General features: G+C 57.2%; 1 long non-coding RNA gene across 3 annotated transcripts; it reads right to left on the bottom strand.

The window, feature by feature from the left end:
• Positions 1–1,700: 1,700 nt before the first annotated feature.
• Positions 1,701–15,823, bottom strand: LOC111091610. 3 transcript variants are annotated; one of them, XR_005355344.1, is made up of 6 exons: positions 12,281–12,623; positions 10,324–10,425; positions 3,278–3,437; positions 2,620–2,834; positions 2,112–2,258; positions 1,701–1,828 (listed from the first exon to the last, which is right to left on the bottom strand). It is a non-coding gene; the product is annotated as an uncharacterized LOC111091610 (long non-coding RNA). The 3 variants fall into 3 exon arrangements; XR_005355342.1 differs by lacking the exons at positions 1,701–1,828; positions 2,112–2,258; positions 2,620–2,834; positions 3,278–3,437; positions 12,281–12,623 and adding exons at positions 5,903–6,063; positions 15,793–15,823; XR_005355343.1 differs by lacking the exons at positions 1,701–1,828; positions 2,112–2,258; positions 2,620–2,834; positions 3,278–3,437 and adding an exon at positions 5,903–6,063 and having other exon boundaries at positions 12,281–12,605.
• Positions 15,824–16,206: the final 383 nt, after the last annotated feature.

The following is a 16,206-nucleotide window of genomic DNA, read 5'->3' as shown; positions in this document are numbered from 1 at the left end:
ACATCGGGCTCCCTGCATGGAGACTGCTCCTCCCTCTGCCTGTGTCTCTGCCTCTCTCTGTGTCTCTCATGAATAAATAAATAAAATCTTAAAAAAAAAATCATGTTGCTTTTGTGCTCAAAGATTAGAAGAGAAATAGAAGGTTTGGAGCAACAGTAAGGAAAGGTCCGGGTGAACTGGCTCATGCAGTCCCTGCTCAGGCCTGATGACAGCCCACATCCCTAAAACAAACAAACCTGGACCCGCCAACAGGCCTGTCACCGGGCTTGGCTGGCATGACCTGATTTCTTTTCTCCCCCACAAGAAAAGCTGGTCTTTCATATTAAGTGGAGTCATGGCCGAAAACCGGGTACACTGTGTGTGCAAAGACAGGTGGGAACAGCACCCCTTTTGTGAAGAAGCAGCACAGGTCGAAAAAGTGTGCTAGAGTTTCAGCCACTTGATTGTTTAGACTCAGGCACGAGCTCTTTGAGCCAAAAAAGAAAACGTTAACCACATTGTACCTGAGCCAACCCACTCACCAGGAATACAAATGCGGTGCTAAGGTGTTGAGGCGCCCTGGAAATGCGGCCAGAGAGCGAACCTGGGAGTGAGCATCCCGAACTCCCTGCCCTGCCCCTCTTCCCCTCCTCTGATAGAGCCCAGGGCTCCCCCAAGCCCATGCGAGGGAGTCAGCCGACTTCCATCAGAAAACCCCAGCTGCAGCATCCCCCGGGGGCAGTGTGGCACCCCGGCGCCCCGCAGGAAGGCCTCACGGGAAACGGGGAGCACCGCGTCATGGCCAAGGTCCACCCCGGCTCTGCCTTCAAGGTCTTTCCTGGAAGTTGGCCGCACAGATGACCTGCTTTCCATGCTATTTATTGCCTAGGGAGGAGGAAGGGCTGAGCGCAGCCCCCGGGATGTGAACCTGCGGCTCCAGGGAGTCTGGGGAAGCGAATCTCTTGCTTTCAGGCCCGTGCTGCCCCAGAGGGGGACCCCAGCCGGACTCTTCTCTTGGGACCAGGACGGGAACAGAGTGACAACAGCTCCTTCTTAGTTACAACCCAACAAAAAGAGAAGCAGCCGCAGGGGGAGGGAAGCTTGCCCAGAACTTCCCCGCCCGGCTCACCTGTGGCTTTGGCTTATTTTGTTCCCTAATTTCCTAAGGTAAGAATGAATTCCTGTTAATATCCTCCTTTATTAATGGAAACAGCGTCTCACCCAGGACCTCCACGTGCCGGTGGCAAGTCTGGTTCACTTCCGAGACCCAGCATCACCACGGCCATCAAACTTGATTAGTCTTCAGGTTGGGGGAGATGATGCGGTCAGCTCAGGCTCCACCCCTCCTCCCCAGCATTTTAGCAAAGATAAAATTCAAATGATGTTTTCAGTAAAAAAAAAAAAAAAAAAAAAAAAAAAAAAAGATGATGGCCTTCTTTTAAAATATTGCATTTACGGTAACAGTGGGATGATGATTTTCTTCAACGGCCCAAAAGTTTGGTCTTTTGTAACTGGATGCATGAAACGGCTGCCTTGGGTGTACTTTGAGGCTTTTGTTTTGGGTGAGTTCTGGGCAAAGTGTTACTTGTGGCTCCGTCTGGTTAACACCATGCTGACCGTCAGTGGGCAAGACTTATTTAAACACAGTGACAAAACTTACCCCCATGGCTCTTAGAATTTTTTTTTAAGATTTTTTTAAAATTTATTTATTAATGAGAGAGAGAGAGAGAGAGACAGGCAGACGGAGAAGCAGGCTCCAGGCAGGGAGCCCGACGTGGGACTCGATCCCGAGACTCGATCTCCTGTCCTGGGCTGGATCACGCTAAACTGCTGAGCCACTCGGGCTGCCCTAGAATTTTTTTTTAATATTTTATTTATTCCTGAGAGATACAGAGAGAGGCAGAGACACAGGCAGGGAGAGAAGCAGGCTCCCTGCGGGAGCCTGGTGCAGGACTCGATCCCAGGACCTCGGGGTCACGCCCTGGGCCGAAGGTCAGGTCAACCCCTGAGCCTCCTAGATGCCGCGAAAGAAATTCTGATGCTGCCATCCACTTGGGATAAGACTTGCAACGAGTGGCCGGGAGGAGCGTCTCTGGCCACCGTGTTCCAAGTATTGAAAAGCCTATTCTCACCTGTTCGTCGCTGCTAGAAGCATATCCCCGCGGATCTCTCAGGGCTCTGCCCGGCTGTGCAGGCTCGTCCGAGAAATCCTGCTCCTCAACTTGCCAGGTTTCCGGAGGCCCGAACACGCATCGCGGGGCGGCCTGGTTCCAGGCTTCCTTAAAATCATTTCGCAGACGTCAAGCCCAGTAGCGCAACGACCCGGGTGTCCTCGCGCGCAGAGTGCTCCCTCCTCCCTCCAAAGGCCTAAAAATCTGGGCCGATCCCAGCACTTTGAAGAAAGTTGCCCGCTCCCGGATTATTTATCATGGTTAGTAGTTGCCATCCGTCATGAAAAGTTAACAAAGACCTATTGGGTTTATCTATAGGCAGCTAAACAAACATATCTTGCTCTTCTGTTATCTTCTTGTTAACAAAGCCCTATCAGGATGTTCTAAACATCAGCATTTACTGCACGGGGCCCTTTATCTGGGATGATATATGGGGAGCCCATCAATTAGCGTGAGGGTTTGTAGATACCTGCCATATATCCCCCAGCGCGCTCCTCCGGCCCACTCTCCAGGTGGTGGCACTTCTCTCCCCTCCGGCCTTGGCTGCGTCAGGGCCCCCCTACCCCGGGCTGCTCTTCTGGGGACACCTGCACGGCCCTGGGGCACGGAGGTCCCCGCGCAGCAATATTGGGAAAGCGCCCGGAGAAGCGCAGGCCTCGGTGCACGTTGATTTTGCCCCAGCATCTTGAGAAGCAAAAAACCCAATGTTACGGGCCACTCACCTTGTACAGCGATGTCTAGGGAGGAAGCTGCTCACCAGAAGGGCTTCTAGAATCTACCACTTAACTCCGCATCACTCTGTGTCTCAGCTTAGAGACTCCCCTCCCCGGGCCCAGCGCCCACCACATAAAGCCGGCTGGCTTGACCTTCAAGGCTCTCGTGGTCACGTGTGCCGACCCCTGTCACTTCTCTCCATTCAGGGCAGGTGACATTTCCCAGGGCTCCTTGACCTCCCTGTACCCCGTCCTCGACCCTTGCCTGTTCCCCTCTGGAATGTCCCTTGCCCCCTGCCCTGCTCCACCATCTCCCGAGCATCCCCCCCTGCCCCCTGAGATCCAGAAGGAGCGCGGGCAGTTTGGTAAGGAAGCCTCTGGAGACGCCCCCGGCATCCCGTCCTCCAGGCTCACACAGCGACAGGTCCTGCATTTCCCCGAGTATTGAGTATTGATCGCTTCTGTCATGATCTATCTGCTTGTCTTTCTTGACACTCCCACCGTCAAAGTTCGCACCAGAGAAAGCGTCCTCCTGGAGGCGATGAGAGCTGGGGTCAGGCCAGGCGGCTGGCACCTGTAGAGAAGGGACAAACCTATAGAGAAGGGACAAACCTACCTTAGAGGATGACGTGCTAAGTATTTAAGGAGCAGCCCGCAGCCCGTGGATGCGGCCACTATTATTACACAGTAATACCCTTAGGGGTTTGGGTGCAGGTGCCTAAGCCTTAGTGTGGGGGGGGGGGGGACACGACACCTCTCCCAGAGTCCCAGAGCGGGATTTCCAGCAGTGCAGTTCCCCCACCCCGCCCCATAAGTCAGTTGGGTGGCGACTGCTGTGACCTTGCCCCCGGCACCCCGGAGAGCTGTGGCCTTTCTCCTACCGCTCACCCCACCCCGGCCCGACACCGTCCCCCTTCCAGCCAGCACCCCGCACAGGCGGGAGGGGCCCGCGATGTGACCCTCTGACCCTCGCAGTGGAGAGGCCAGGGCCTCTTTCTGCTTCTGCCACCCTCGACCCGCTCCCTGCAGATGGAACCTGCTTTTTTTTTTATTTTATTTTTTCTTAAGATTTAACTTATTCATGGGGGGTGGGGCAGAGACGCAGGCAGAGGGAGAAGCAGGCTCCCATGGGGGACTCGATCCCAGGCCCCCGGGAAGCCGGGTCAGACACCGACGACACACATCGACACGTAGGATCCCTACTGGGGCCACCACAGCTCACCCCGAGCCCCGGTCCCCTCTCAGCAGCCCCCCAGCCACAGTCAGGTCGCTCTAGATCCCAGCCTCCTGACCCCCCTGGGCACAGGCCTTGCAGGAGGGCCAGCCGGCCTGAGGGTTCAGTGCTCTAATCGTGTTCCCGGGGTAGGTGTAGGTGTGTGAAGCACAGAGCCCCGGAAAAGCCGGCTGATTTGCTCAGAAAGTTCCCTCCTCCTTTTCTTTCAGGGTCTCCCTGGCACTGGGGGACCCAGTGCCCCTCGAGTGGGGGTGCTGGTCGGGGCTGTGAGGACCCATCCCTGGATCTTTTGGTCCTAGTTGGCCTTGAGCCAGGTGTGTTCCTGGGCACAGGCCTGCCGCCGGGCAGGCATCGTCACCCCTGGGGTTGAGCAGAGCAGCACCAGTTCTAGGAATAGGACGGTGGAGTGGGGGGGCTTCCAACAGCGCCCCCTCTGGCCTTCATCACCGCCCGCGGGTGTAGACAGACCACAGGCAATCATGGGCTAGGGGGAGGAGCTTGACCCTTGGAGGCCCTTGGAGGCCTTTGGAGGCCCTTGTACCTGCTGAGCTAGGAGCCCCTCACCTTTACCCCACTGCCGTCTGTCCGGCCTGCTCAGGGCCCCCAGAGTGTGTGCAGAGCTGCCAGCCAGCCCCGCTGCGGCTCGGGCCTGACCACCGGTGCCCCCAACGGCTGGCGGCACGGTGGCCTGGACAGCCCTCCTTTGGGTCATGGCCCTGGCCGTGGCTGGGGCAGGCTCCCACAGCGAGGTGGTGGGAGGCAGGCTCTCGGGGGGCCGCAGGAGCCCTGGGGCAGGAGGCTGGCAGGAGCCCGTCTTCTGGGGCTGGGCTCATAGAGGCCCTTGCAGCCCAAGATGCCCGCCCTGGGGCCCCAAGTGGGTCCACCACTCCCATTACAAGAAAAAGAAAGAGGGCAGCCCGGGTGGCTCAGTGGTTTAGCGCCGCCTTTGGCCCAGGGCTTGATCCTGGAGTCCCCGGATCGAGTCCCAGGTCAGGCTCCCTGCATGGAGCCTGCTTCTCCCTCTGCCTGTGTCTCTGCCTCTCTCTGTGCGTCTCTCATGAATAAATAAATAAAATCTTAAAAAAAATAAAAACAAAGAAAGAAAGGACAAAGGCTTGGAGGCTGAAAGTGAAGAAAAAGAAAGGGAGAGAGGGAGGAACTGGGAGAAGGTGAGGGAAACCGAGGCAGTGGCCATCAGCAGGCCTCGCAGGTGCCCTTTGGTTTGGGTGCCTTGAGTCTGGCACTGCATGCGGAACCTGGGGCCCTGTCCAGGTCATGTCCTTGACTGACTGACGGGCCCAGGCGGCCCGGTCTTGGGCTCACCCCCCCCCCCCCACTGCTGGAGAAGGCTGACACCCAAACCCATGCTTTCTCCAGCACCTCCCATCAAGGGCCACGGGGGCAGGACTCTGTGCCACCAGCAGGCTGCGTGATGGGAAAAGAAGCCCAGGACCCCAGTGCCCCGGCAGGTGGCTCCCCGGGGGGTGTCTGCAGGTACCCTGGGGAGAGGCCGCTCCGGGCAGGACAGGAAGAGGAGATGATGCCCAGGCAGGAACAAAGGTGACTGAGGATGGAGGCCCGCTCCCACCTACCCTTTAGATGCAACCCCTCCATCCTATTCTCAAGGCCCCAGAGGCGGCGACCAAAGCCCCTCTGGCCAATGGGGACGTGAAGGGACCTCTGGCCCAGCGCAGGCCACCAGCCGCCACCGCCCAGAGGACTGTCCTTGCGGGCCGACACTGAGGGGCACTTGCCACCCACCCCCCAGCCCCGTACAAGTGCAAACTAGTTTCCGTGTTGGGGGAAAAAAGAGAATAAAAGTTTAATAAACGTGTGCTGTGTTGTGAATGACTTTGCGACGACCTCTGCTGCAGATGGCCTATGCATGCGGAATAATGGTCTCCTTGCAGAGAGGGAAATAGCTTAGTGCTATCGTCGTTGCCTCGGTAACCATCAGAGCCCCCATCTAGCAAGAGAGAAATGAGTTATGAAAAGGCTTGAGTGAAGAAGGGATTAACACATGATCCCAGGGACAGTATGTCAATCAAAATCAACTGAGAAATTACACTGCTCTATTTGAGAATTTCTCCGGAACCCGAACGCTAGTGGAGTCGGGTGCGTATTTTTTTTCCTCTTTTTTTTTTTTTAAATTTGAGAAAGAAGGGGAAAAGTAACATCGTGATGAGTCTTCATGACTGTCATTGAGAATTACACAGAGGGAAGGGAAAAACTCACCCAAAGAGGGTTATTTAAGAAGGCAGGGCCCCAGCCCACCCTGCGCGAGGTCCGGGCACCCCGCTGTCGTGTCCGGGGGGGGGGGGGGGCGGGGGGGCCACCCCTGTACCTCGGTCCTCACCCCGCTGCACCCCCCAGGCCTGGAGCTCAGGCCCCCCCATCCTCCCACCCCAGCTCCGCAGGAGAGGCCTGGGGTCCGGTGCTCGGCCTGGGATACACCCCAAGGGGGGACGCTGGGGGCGGGGTGCACAGCGCGGACCTGGGGCCCAGCCCTGGAGGGGGCAGCCTGAGCTCCGCCCTGCAAAGCCACCTCTGGCCCGCAGCCTCCTGCCTCCGGGGGAAATCAGCCCCAGGCACCCCCACCCCACAGGGCCGAGGGGGGAGGGGGCTGAACCCCCCACGCACGCTCCCCCCCGTGCACGTGTCTCCCCGCCCCACCCCCCACCTCCGCGAGCGCGGAGAGCCGGGTCCAGAACCTGGGACGCAGGCTCCGCGGAGCGCATGCAGCGGGCCTTGGGCAATCGCTGGGTCCCCGCCTCTGCCCTGCCCGGCAGCCCCAGGGCGCCCTCCCCCCCCCCACCAGCAGAAGTGTTCTCCTTTGCAAGCACTTCGGAGCCCGAGCCCTGGAGCAGGGACAGCGCGGGAACCTGGGCTGCAGGGGCGGTGCGGGGGTGGGGGTGGACTTCCCTGGACGGAGACCTCCCCCCGACAGTCGCTGCTGCTGCTGCTCGCGGCCACCGAGCTCGGGGCTCTGGTGGAGGAGGACTGGGGCTCACAGCTCTGGATTCCGTGGGGCGCATTGGGTGCACCGGGCAGAGCCTGTCACCCGGGCCCCTGCGCTCCCGGTTAACCGCGCTGGGCCCACGCCCTGCACCCTTCCCCAGCACGAGGGGACCTTGGCCAACTCCTCGTCCGACACCCTCGGGCAGCAGGTGGGGAAGCAGGCCTGGAGCTCCCCAGTCCCTAAAGGCGCACTTCTGATCTTGGCTGCGCAACGTTGGCCTCGTTAAAACAGAAGAGCAAAGTTCCAAGGGACTCCTCTCCCGCTGAGCCAACAGGCGCCTTTCCTTGCTTGGCGGGGGGCGAGGAGGTGCGTGGGGGGCTCAGCCCCCCTGTGCACGGTGGGCGCCACCCCCCCCGCCCCTCCATCCGCCCAGCGTCCCTCCCTCGGTCCCCCCTCCCCGCCCCCTCCCGGCCGCCTCCCTCCCCCCTGCGCGTCCCGCACAGGTCTGGGTCCCGAGCGCCCTGCACGGTTAACCAAACCGCCTTGACCCCGGCGCTATTTGATATTTGCCTCCTTGACACTCATTTAGGAGCTCGCAGCGGCAACGCAGACATTGGACAAGTCCAGCCTGAAACCGAAGCCCTGTGGAAGGGGGGAGATGGGGAGAACCTGATAGCTGGAAACTCGTTTTCTCCAAAGGCTTTCGGGACATTTTAGCCCTGCCCCGGGTCCTCGGAGCGCCAGGGCGTCGCCAGAGCGCGTGTAAACGTTAAATGTTAGCTATTTGTTCCAATGATTGGCATGAAAGTCGACTCTTTCTTCTTTTTTACCTCCTTCTCCCTCTTGCCTTTCCTTTCTCTCTCTACTCCTCTGGATTCCCACAGATACTAATTCAACCAGTGGCTCCTCTAATCCGCCTTCCTTCCACCCAGCGTCCCCCACCCTCCACCCCCCACCCGGACCCCAGCCGGGTCAGGAAACTTCACTGGAGAAAAGTAGCCCAATAGTAACAACCCAGACGAGGCTGGGGGACACTTGGCCGGGTTTGCTCCCCTTCTGGAGGCGACCCAGTTTGCTGGGAGGACCACCCCGGGTCTCCTCTTTTTCTAAACTCTTGTGTCTTTCTGCTTTTCCTCCCCCACCCCCCTTTCTTCACTTTCTTTTCCCTCTTTTCTTAGAGGGGGACTCTTATTTCTTCTAACCAGAAACGCGCAGAACGAAACCGTGGCACATTAGAGATTCAGGAGCGCTGTGCTCTCTATTAAGGAGAGGCGACCAGATGAGCAGATAAGACAGTCGCCTGGTTTCAAAAGTTCCAGTTTCTGCTGGAGAGGAGCTACCCGCCGGAGTGCCTTCCTTGGAGCCGCAGATTGGACCGTTTGGTTTTTTGTTGTGTTGTTGTTGTTGTTATTGTTGTTGTTTGCGTTTGTTTGTTTGTTTGTTTTCCCAGAAGGGAGGAAGGGCCACAACGTGAATGCTGGCTACTCACCTCTCTCCCCCCACCTCAGCCAGGTTCCAGATCTCCAGCCCGACCTCCCATGACCCCACTCCCCAGTTCTCTCAGTAGTAACGGGTGGATTCCAGATTCTCCTTTCCAAGAGGCTGGTCCCACCGCTCCCCACCCCAGCCACCACAGATTCTCAGTGGCTCTCATTTGTTCTGTCGCTCCCTCTACCTTCTCCCCATCCTAACCTGTTCAAACCCTGATTACTGAAGCTTCATTCCCCTCCCTCACGCTTCTCCCCAAACCCCCTCGCTCCCTCTCTCCCTCCTTCTTAGAAGATTTTGGAGCCGAGAAGATAAGATATGCAATCCTCTATCGGGAATCCTGTAATATTAAAGATCAAATGTGGCATCAGTGGAAGACCAAATGCAGAGAGAGACAAAAGGGGGAGGCTGGGAGATGCTCATCAGCTAATTACAGCTGCAAATATTATGCAAATTTATCTTGGCACAGAAATGGAGCACGCGAGTTTAAGTGCGGAGATAATGCCGGAAAATTGAATGTTCATCTGGGCATGGGAAATGGCCCAGTAGGCTCCACTGGTCTGTTTCATCTAGGGAAGCACCGTTTTTATACTCCTATCAGATCATCCGCACTTCACTGGTTGGGGCTGAGAAATTAATATTACTTATAATTGATACTTGAAATTCTTGGAGTGATGTGTCCTAAAGAGAGGGAAGAGAGGAACCGGGGCAGGGGTGAAGAAGAGAAGGAGAGGGAGAGGCAGACGGGCAGGAGAGGGAATTCATGCGGTATTTAATACGAAATTGGAACTCGGCATCTGATATCCACCGGCGTGAGGCCAACGTTGAACCGAAAGCTACAAGGAGAGCATCCCAGAAAACCAGGTCTCTCCCTCCCTCCGGCCATGCACGACCTCAAGTGTCTTTATCGGCATCAAGAGCCAAGTTTTTAAAATCTGTAACTATTTGGATACCTTTAAGGGTGTGGGGCGGGATCAGGAACTGACACTGGAACTGCAGAAGGCTGGGAACCTCGGGTGATCCTAGGAGAGGAAAGCCCAGTGGTGGGGGCCCTTGTAGGTCTAAGCAGAGGAACCGCGGATTTGGCTCTACAGAACCTCACCCCTGCTTCAGACCCAACTGCACCCCCCACTTCCGTCATCTTGATCACCTGCGTTCAACATTGTCCAACCCGCTCTAGAACTGTCGGGGAGATGACATGCTCAGGAAACAAACCTCGTCTCTGCACTTGAGAAGTAAAGGTTCCCAAGTGCGGGGAGGAAGGGAGACAATAGGACTATGGTGGGGCGCCTGGGTGGCTCAGTCAGTTGAGCCTCTGCCTTCAGCTCAGGTAATGATCCCGGGGTCCTGGGATCAAGCCCCACATCCAGGGAGCCTGCTTCACCCTCTGCCTGACACTCTCCCTGTTTGTGCTCACTCTCTCTCTGTCAAATAGATAAATCTTAAAAAAAAAAAAAAAAATAGGACTATGGTGAACTGGAAAGTATTCTTAAAAAAAAAAACACACAAAAACCAAACAACCCAAATCCTGCCCCCAACTCCACCCTACACTCCCAGTACAAAATCTACTGCAACCTAGAGAAACGTAGAGAATTTCAGATGCGCGTTATTCGGGTGCAAGCCATCCAATTACCAAGAAATTATGATCTGACGTCAGGAGGAACAATTGGAGAGTGGATATGTATGAATCTCCTCTTGCTGGTTTGCATATTTGCAACGATTGTTTGATCCAAGCAACCAGAAAGTAATCAACAGGCACGAGCTTAAAAAGCAAATTACCGGTGACTCCTGCCCCTTCTACTTCCTGAAGCTGGGAGGTTGCTAGTGTTGTCAGTTGTTGGGAGGGGACTCCGGGTACAGCCTGGGATTCGGAAATCCATCCTGAAAGAGGCAGAGAGGAAAGCCTGTTGCGTTTAGATGGCTTTTGTTCCTTTGGCGTTAGGGCAAAATACAAAAGAAACAAAAATGCCAATTATCGTAACTAATTAACCATTAAATGAGATGTGTGTCCTCTTCTCTCCAACTCTGAAACCCAGGGAAGATGATGAGGGTCGGTGCAGGGCGGGGGGGATCTGGGAAAACAGGCAGATCCATCCACCACTCTGCTGGAGGAGGGGGGGGATCCCACAACAAACCCTATGCTCATTCTGCTTGTTGACAGACAAAGCCAGAAGAGCTGAATATATAAATATATATATATGCACTTTTTAAAAGAAAGCAATGAATAAGAGAAACCTAGGGATTGCTGTTTTGTTTTCTTTTTTCTTGTTTACTTGGAATGGGGCCAGAGTGGGCAGCGGTCAGGGTGGGAACCTCGCGTGGGGGGTGGGGGACAGGACACGGGGTGAGCGGAGAGGAAATCTCAGGAAAATTAACATTATTGGTATCTTTCTATATAAAGATGCAAATGGCATTTTATCTTAACTTGGCTCTGAGCTTTAGTCGGTGTTTATGATTAATTATCTCCTTTTTCATAAAAATAAATCATGTTAAAAATTAGGATCTCGGTGCTGGGGAGAAACTAAGCGCTGGTTTCAGGTCGATCTTGTTAATTTCAGCCTGAAATTGACACACTAATTAAAGAGCCGCGTGGTAAGGCACGAGCAGGCAAGATTATACCCAGCGCTCGCTCTCTCTCTCTCTCTCTCTCTCTCTCTTTTTATCAGATCTACCTTATATTTTCCCAATTAAAAACTGCAAAAAGCAGTTTCATTGCCCCGGGATAAAAAATAAGGGCCCCCTTTTCACAACGCTGGCCATCACTTTCTACCATCAGATTCATTGTGATGTATTAGATGCAATAAATTATCCCATGTAACAAAACATTGGGAGCTGAAAGGCAGATAATCTGGAAAGCAGAGATAAGGATTCATTATTCCAAATCATTATGAATCCAACGTTGCCTCTGACTTCTTTCTTAATCAGCTCCTCTGATCCTGGATATGTGAGCAGTACAGATAAGGAAAGAGTCGTTTATAATTCTCCACCTCGTCTAATATTTTAAAATAAAGTCAGAGGCAAGAAAACGCCATAAAACACTGGTGAGCAGGCAAGCGCCGAATGAAAAATCACTTCCATGTTATTATATCCACAGTAAGATTTAATTAAAATTCTCCACGTCCACGTGCTTTATTTTCAGATAGGATTTTTTCCCATCACGTAATAATTGATAGGAATTTGCAAACGGGGCTATTTATTTAGGGCGCCTGGGTGGAATAGGTCTGATTTTTTTTTTTTTTAATTTCCAGTCACTGCTTTGTGAAACTTCCATGTGAGATGTCCACGGTTCCACACCACCCAGACCCCCACCACGCAGTGCTCTACCACCACCCACCCCCCAGCCAGGCAAATCTCGGTCATGGAAACCTAGGCAGTCACAGACCTAGAAGTTGAGTTTAATAAAAATGTTCCATTAGAAAAAAAAAAAAAAGAAAAAAGAAAAAAAGCAAAAAAAAAAGAAAAGGAAAATCAAAGAACTGGATTTTCTCACGCCAGACTCCTTCACACCCTCCCAACTCCCCCCACCCTCCACATTTATAATAGAACACATCCCAATGGGTGGAATTGAAAGATTAGAACTTTTAAACCCAGGCTGGTATTTAAAGTGTGTGTTTTCATCTGGTGGAGAGCCGCATGCGAAAGAATTAAAAGCAACCTGAGGGGATAGCCGGGAAGGTTAGAAAAATTGAGAGGGGGACGGAGGCTGAAGACCTACAGGCAGGAAGAAAAATATTACCTGTGTTTTAAGGGAAAGAAATGGGATGTTGAAAACCTGGAAGATTAAATATACGGTTCCCCAGCCCTGCTTCGAACAACTCAAAGTGGCCACACATTCTTAGAAAGATTGGAGATTGTGCCAGCGATTATTTCTCCCTACAGGGTCCCCTTTTTCTTTATCCAACAGGTGAACTTCCTATCTGCGCGGCCATCGCAGAGATCTGGGACACACTGTTTCTATTATCATTAGTCATTTACTGACCCATCTTCTACCTCCACCTGCCCAGTGACTTCCTTTTATATTTAAAATCCAATCAAATGCCTTAGCTTGTAGGAATGTGGCCCAACAGAGCCACAGGGATTTAAAGCCATCGATGCTGGTGCCAATCGGGCTGTCGGGATTGCCTCCAGGAGGAATCCCAACCCCAGCTCTGTCCCCAGGCCCAGGAGCCTCCCAACATTTCTCTACTGAGTTCAGCCTCTGAATCCTAGCCCAGGGAAGGATGCTCGCCTGCCCAGGGTTAAGGGGTTAAGAAGCCAGGGGGTAGGTGCTCCAGGGAGGGGAAAGGGAGCGGGGGAAGCCAGCAGCAGGGGATGTGTGCAAGGGGGGGGGGGCAGGCAATAGGTGAGGAGCCCCCCCACCAGGATGACTGGGTGGCAGAGAGCTGGGTCCTTGCCTCCTGGCTCTGCTGCTCAGGTGCGTACCACACAAGCACTCCCCAGGGGAGAGGCTCACTGCAGAGTCCTGAGGTCTGGGCAGTGGGGCCACCCAGGCCCCTCAGACCTGCTAACCCAGGGCGGGCTCTTGAGCACCCGGGCCTGCTGGTCCTCAGCACTGATCGCCCACAGCACCCCTGAATAACCGAGGGTGCTCTCCCTCCCTCTCTCTCTCTCTCTCTCTCACACACACAGGTATATACACACGCACAGAGACCTGAACCGCGAATCAGCGAGCCAGAGTGGTAGCTTTTAAAATTCAGAAAGCGACTTGTCGCTTCATTAAAGCAGCATCTTTACAGTGTGCAGGGGCCGGTGTCCACCAACCAAGAATAAATCTTGGGGGTCTCACTGGGCCACCAGCGCCTTTCCCCCCACTGTTCACTTCTGGGGAGACCTCCTCTCTTCACCCACTGCCGGGTCCCCCCCCCCCGCCCTCCCATCGCCCGCGGCCCCCGGGATGCCGCGCCCCGGGGTCCCCCCCAGCAGCGGCTCCCCCCGCCCCGGGCCCCTCGCGGCCACACGCAAGGCCGGTGGCTCCTCGGAACCCCGCTCCGCGCGGCGCTGCCCCGCACACCGCTCGCTTCCACCAAGTCCTAAGCCCGAGTGTCCTTGGCGGCCGAATTTCCTTCAGTTAAGCCCTCCTTTGCTAAAGGTGGTATTGGGGTGACGGGCGAGCGGTGGACGCGGTCGGATTTCTCCGTCCCTGGCCGGGCGACACTTTAGACCTGGAGTCTGGCGAGTGCCCGCGTCAGCAGAAAAGGGAACCGGGGAGAGGGGCGGTCAGGCCGGCAGCTCCGGGCGGCAGCGGGGGGCGAGGGGGGTGACCCGGGAGGGGGGCGGAGGGTACCCAGGGGGCGGGAGGGACCGGGGACGCGGAGCTGGAGAGGCTCCCCGGTGGGCAGCGCGGCTGCAGGGGAGGGGAGGGGAGGGGAGGGGAGGGGAGGGGAGGGCGAGGAGGGGACCCAGTGGGCGGGGAGGGACCCGGGGAGGGGGCCTGCGGCGGGTCCCCGGGAATGAGGAGCTGGAGAGGCTCCCCGGTGGGCAGCGCGGCTGCAGGGGAGGGGAGGGGAGGAGAGGGGAGGGCGAGGAGGAGAGGGGAGGGCGAGGAGGGGAGGGGAGGGGAGGGCGAGGAGGAGAGGGGAGGGCGAGGAGGGGAGGGGGCCCAGGAGGCGGGGAGGGACCCGGGGGCGGGGGCCTGCGGCGGGTCCCCGGGATGCGGAGTTGGAGAGGCTCCCCGGTGGGCAGCGCGGACACAGAGGAGGGGAGGAGAGAGGAGGGAGGAGAGGGGAGGGGAAGGGAGCGGAGGGAAAGGGAGGGGAGGGGAAGGAGGTGCGGGGGGGGGGGGGCGGGGGCCTTCGGCGGGTCTCCGGGGACCGAGCTGGAGAGGCTCCCCGGTGGGCAGCGGGGCTGCAGGGGAGGGGAGGGGAGGGGAGGGGAGACGCGGAGACAGGCGGGGTCCGGCTCACTCCCGGGGCCCCCGCGGCGCGACTCCCCCACGAGGCCGCGCTCCAGGGGGCCAAGGCGGGCGGGGGGCGCCTGCTCCGCAACCCCGGGTCCTCCCGGCACGGCCCCCACCCCGCCCCCCCCCCACCCCCACCCGCAGCCCCCTGCCAGGGCCCGGGGCAACAGGTGGGGGGAGCTGTGGAGCGAGCGGCCTCCTGTCCGCGGCTCGGCCGCTGGGTGGCGGCAGGCGGGAGGGAGCCGGCGGAGAGGGCGGTGGGGAGGGGGGCTCGGGGCTCCCTCTGGGCCTGGGAGAGCCCCTTCCGCTCCCGGGAGCAGCCCTCCCCACTCGGCCTGGGCCCGGAGCCCCGACGGTGCGGAGCTGGGGGGGCGCGGTCCAGGGGGCCAGGCCGCGGGGCCCCTGGGTGCTCGGAACGGGGCGTCCCCAGCCCCCCAGCGGGCACCATCCTGACCTCCTCTCCCATCGCACCCCGTGACCCTCCCCGCACCCCTCCTCAGGTCGGCGCGCCCCTGCACCGCTCCTTCTGCCCTCGCTGGCCGGTGGCCGTCCCCCCCACGATGCCCCCCAAGAACGATCACCCCTAAACCCTTGGCGGCACCAAGCCGGGGCGACTCCTTACTACCCAGCTGGGTCCCACGCAAGGAGGTTCTTAGCGTCCTGGGCCGGCGGTGGATACATTTGGTTTTATTTCTCCCCCAAGATGTATTTATTTTTAAAGTCAGTCTCCATATTCTTGTTGCATAAATATTGTGAGGGGGAAACGCTACCTGTCAAAACGAATGGACCCTGACCTTTCTCCCCCAGTGTTCACGGGGTTTCATTTTACTCCTGCAGAAATTTATTCATGCCGATCTCCTCCCTGGAGGATTCGATCCCCCTGGGCCGGAGTAGAGATGCCACGGGGCAGGGCGGGAGCTCCTGGCTGGGCACCCAACAGAAGATTCTCCTTCAGGCCCCCCCCCCCCCACCTCCTCCAGCTACCTCTGGTTCTCGCTCCCTCACCTCAGGGGCCCTGGATGCTAAATTTCCTTCTTTTCTTCTTGAAAAGAGTTGGGACCCCGAGAGAGAGCCTCGTCCCCAAACCTCTACTCAGTGTCTGCAGGGCCGGGCCTCCCTCCGGCCGTTCCTGTGCCACCGGGAGGAGGGCCAAGGTGGACCAGCGAGCCCGGAGCCTGGTGGCCCGTGGGTCTGCCCTCCCTACCTTGTGCCGGACAGCCGCACCCAAGGCACAGGAAAGCCCAGCACAGGCATTTTGGAGGCGTCAGCAGACACAAACTGGAGGAGGAACCAGAAGGCAGAGGGACAGCCCTGAGGGGCAGAGACCCTGCTAATGGTGGCGCGGACTGTACCTCTAGACGCTCCCACTGGGTCCCCACTCGCTCCAAAAAAATGGGACGAAGAGACTCTGCAAAAGCTTTTATATCTTGAGGGGGGGGGGGTAATGACCCAGTCAACACTGGCGATGACATTTGCAGTGGTGATTCCACCCCTGGCAGAGCCGGTGGGCCTGTAGGCGCCAGGGGCTGCTCACGTTGCAGGCAGTCTCCCCCCGCCCCACCGGCCCAGCTCCTCTGGCCTCACACACCCCAGATGTGTGGTTTGCGTGTTTGCACAAGGGGGTGAAATCCATTCCCCGCTCAGTCTTCTTTCCTCCCTCCCTCTCCCCCTGCGCAACCCGGAAGAGCTCCGCTCTCTACAGTGAGCAGAGGAGGCGGAGGGAGGGGGCTCCTAGGAAGGATGCACATCACCCAGGTTTTACTGCT

This window comes from Canis lupus, chromosome 2, assembly GCF_011100685.1.
Source record: "Canis lupus familiaris isolate Mischka breed German Shepherd chromosome 2, alternate assembly UU_Cfam_GSD_1.0, whole genome shotgun sequence".
In the NCBI taxonomy this organism is placed as follows: domain Eukaryota; kingdom Metazoa; phylum Chordata; class Mammalia; order Carnivora; family Canidae; genus Canis; species Canis lupus.
The sequence above is the reverse complement of the archived record's forward strand: the minus strand, read 5'-3'. Positions and strand labels throughout refer to the sequence as shown.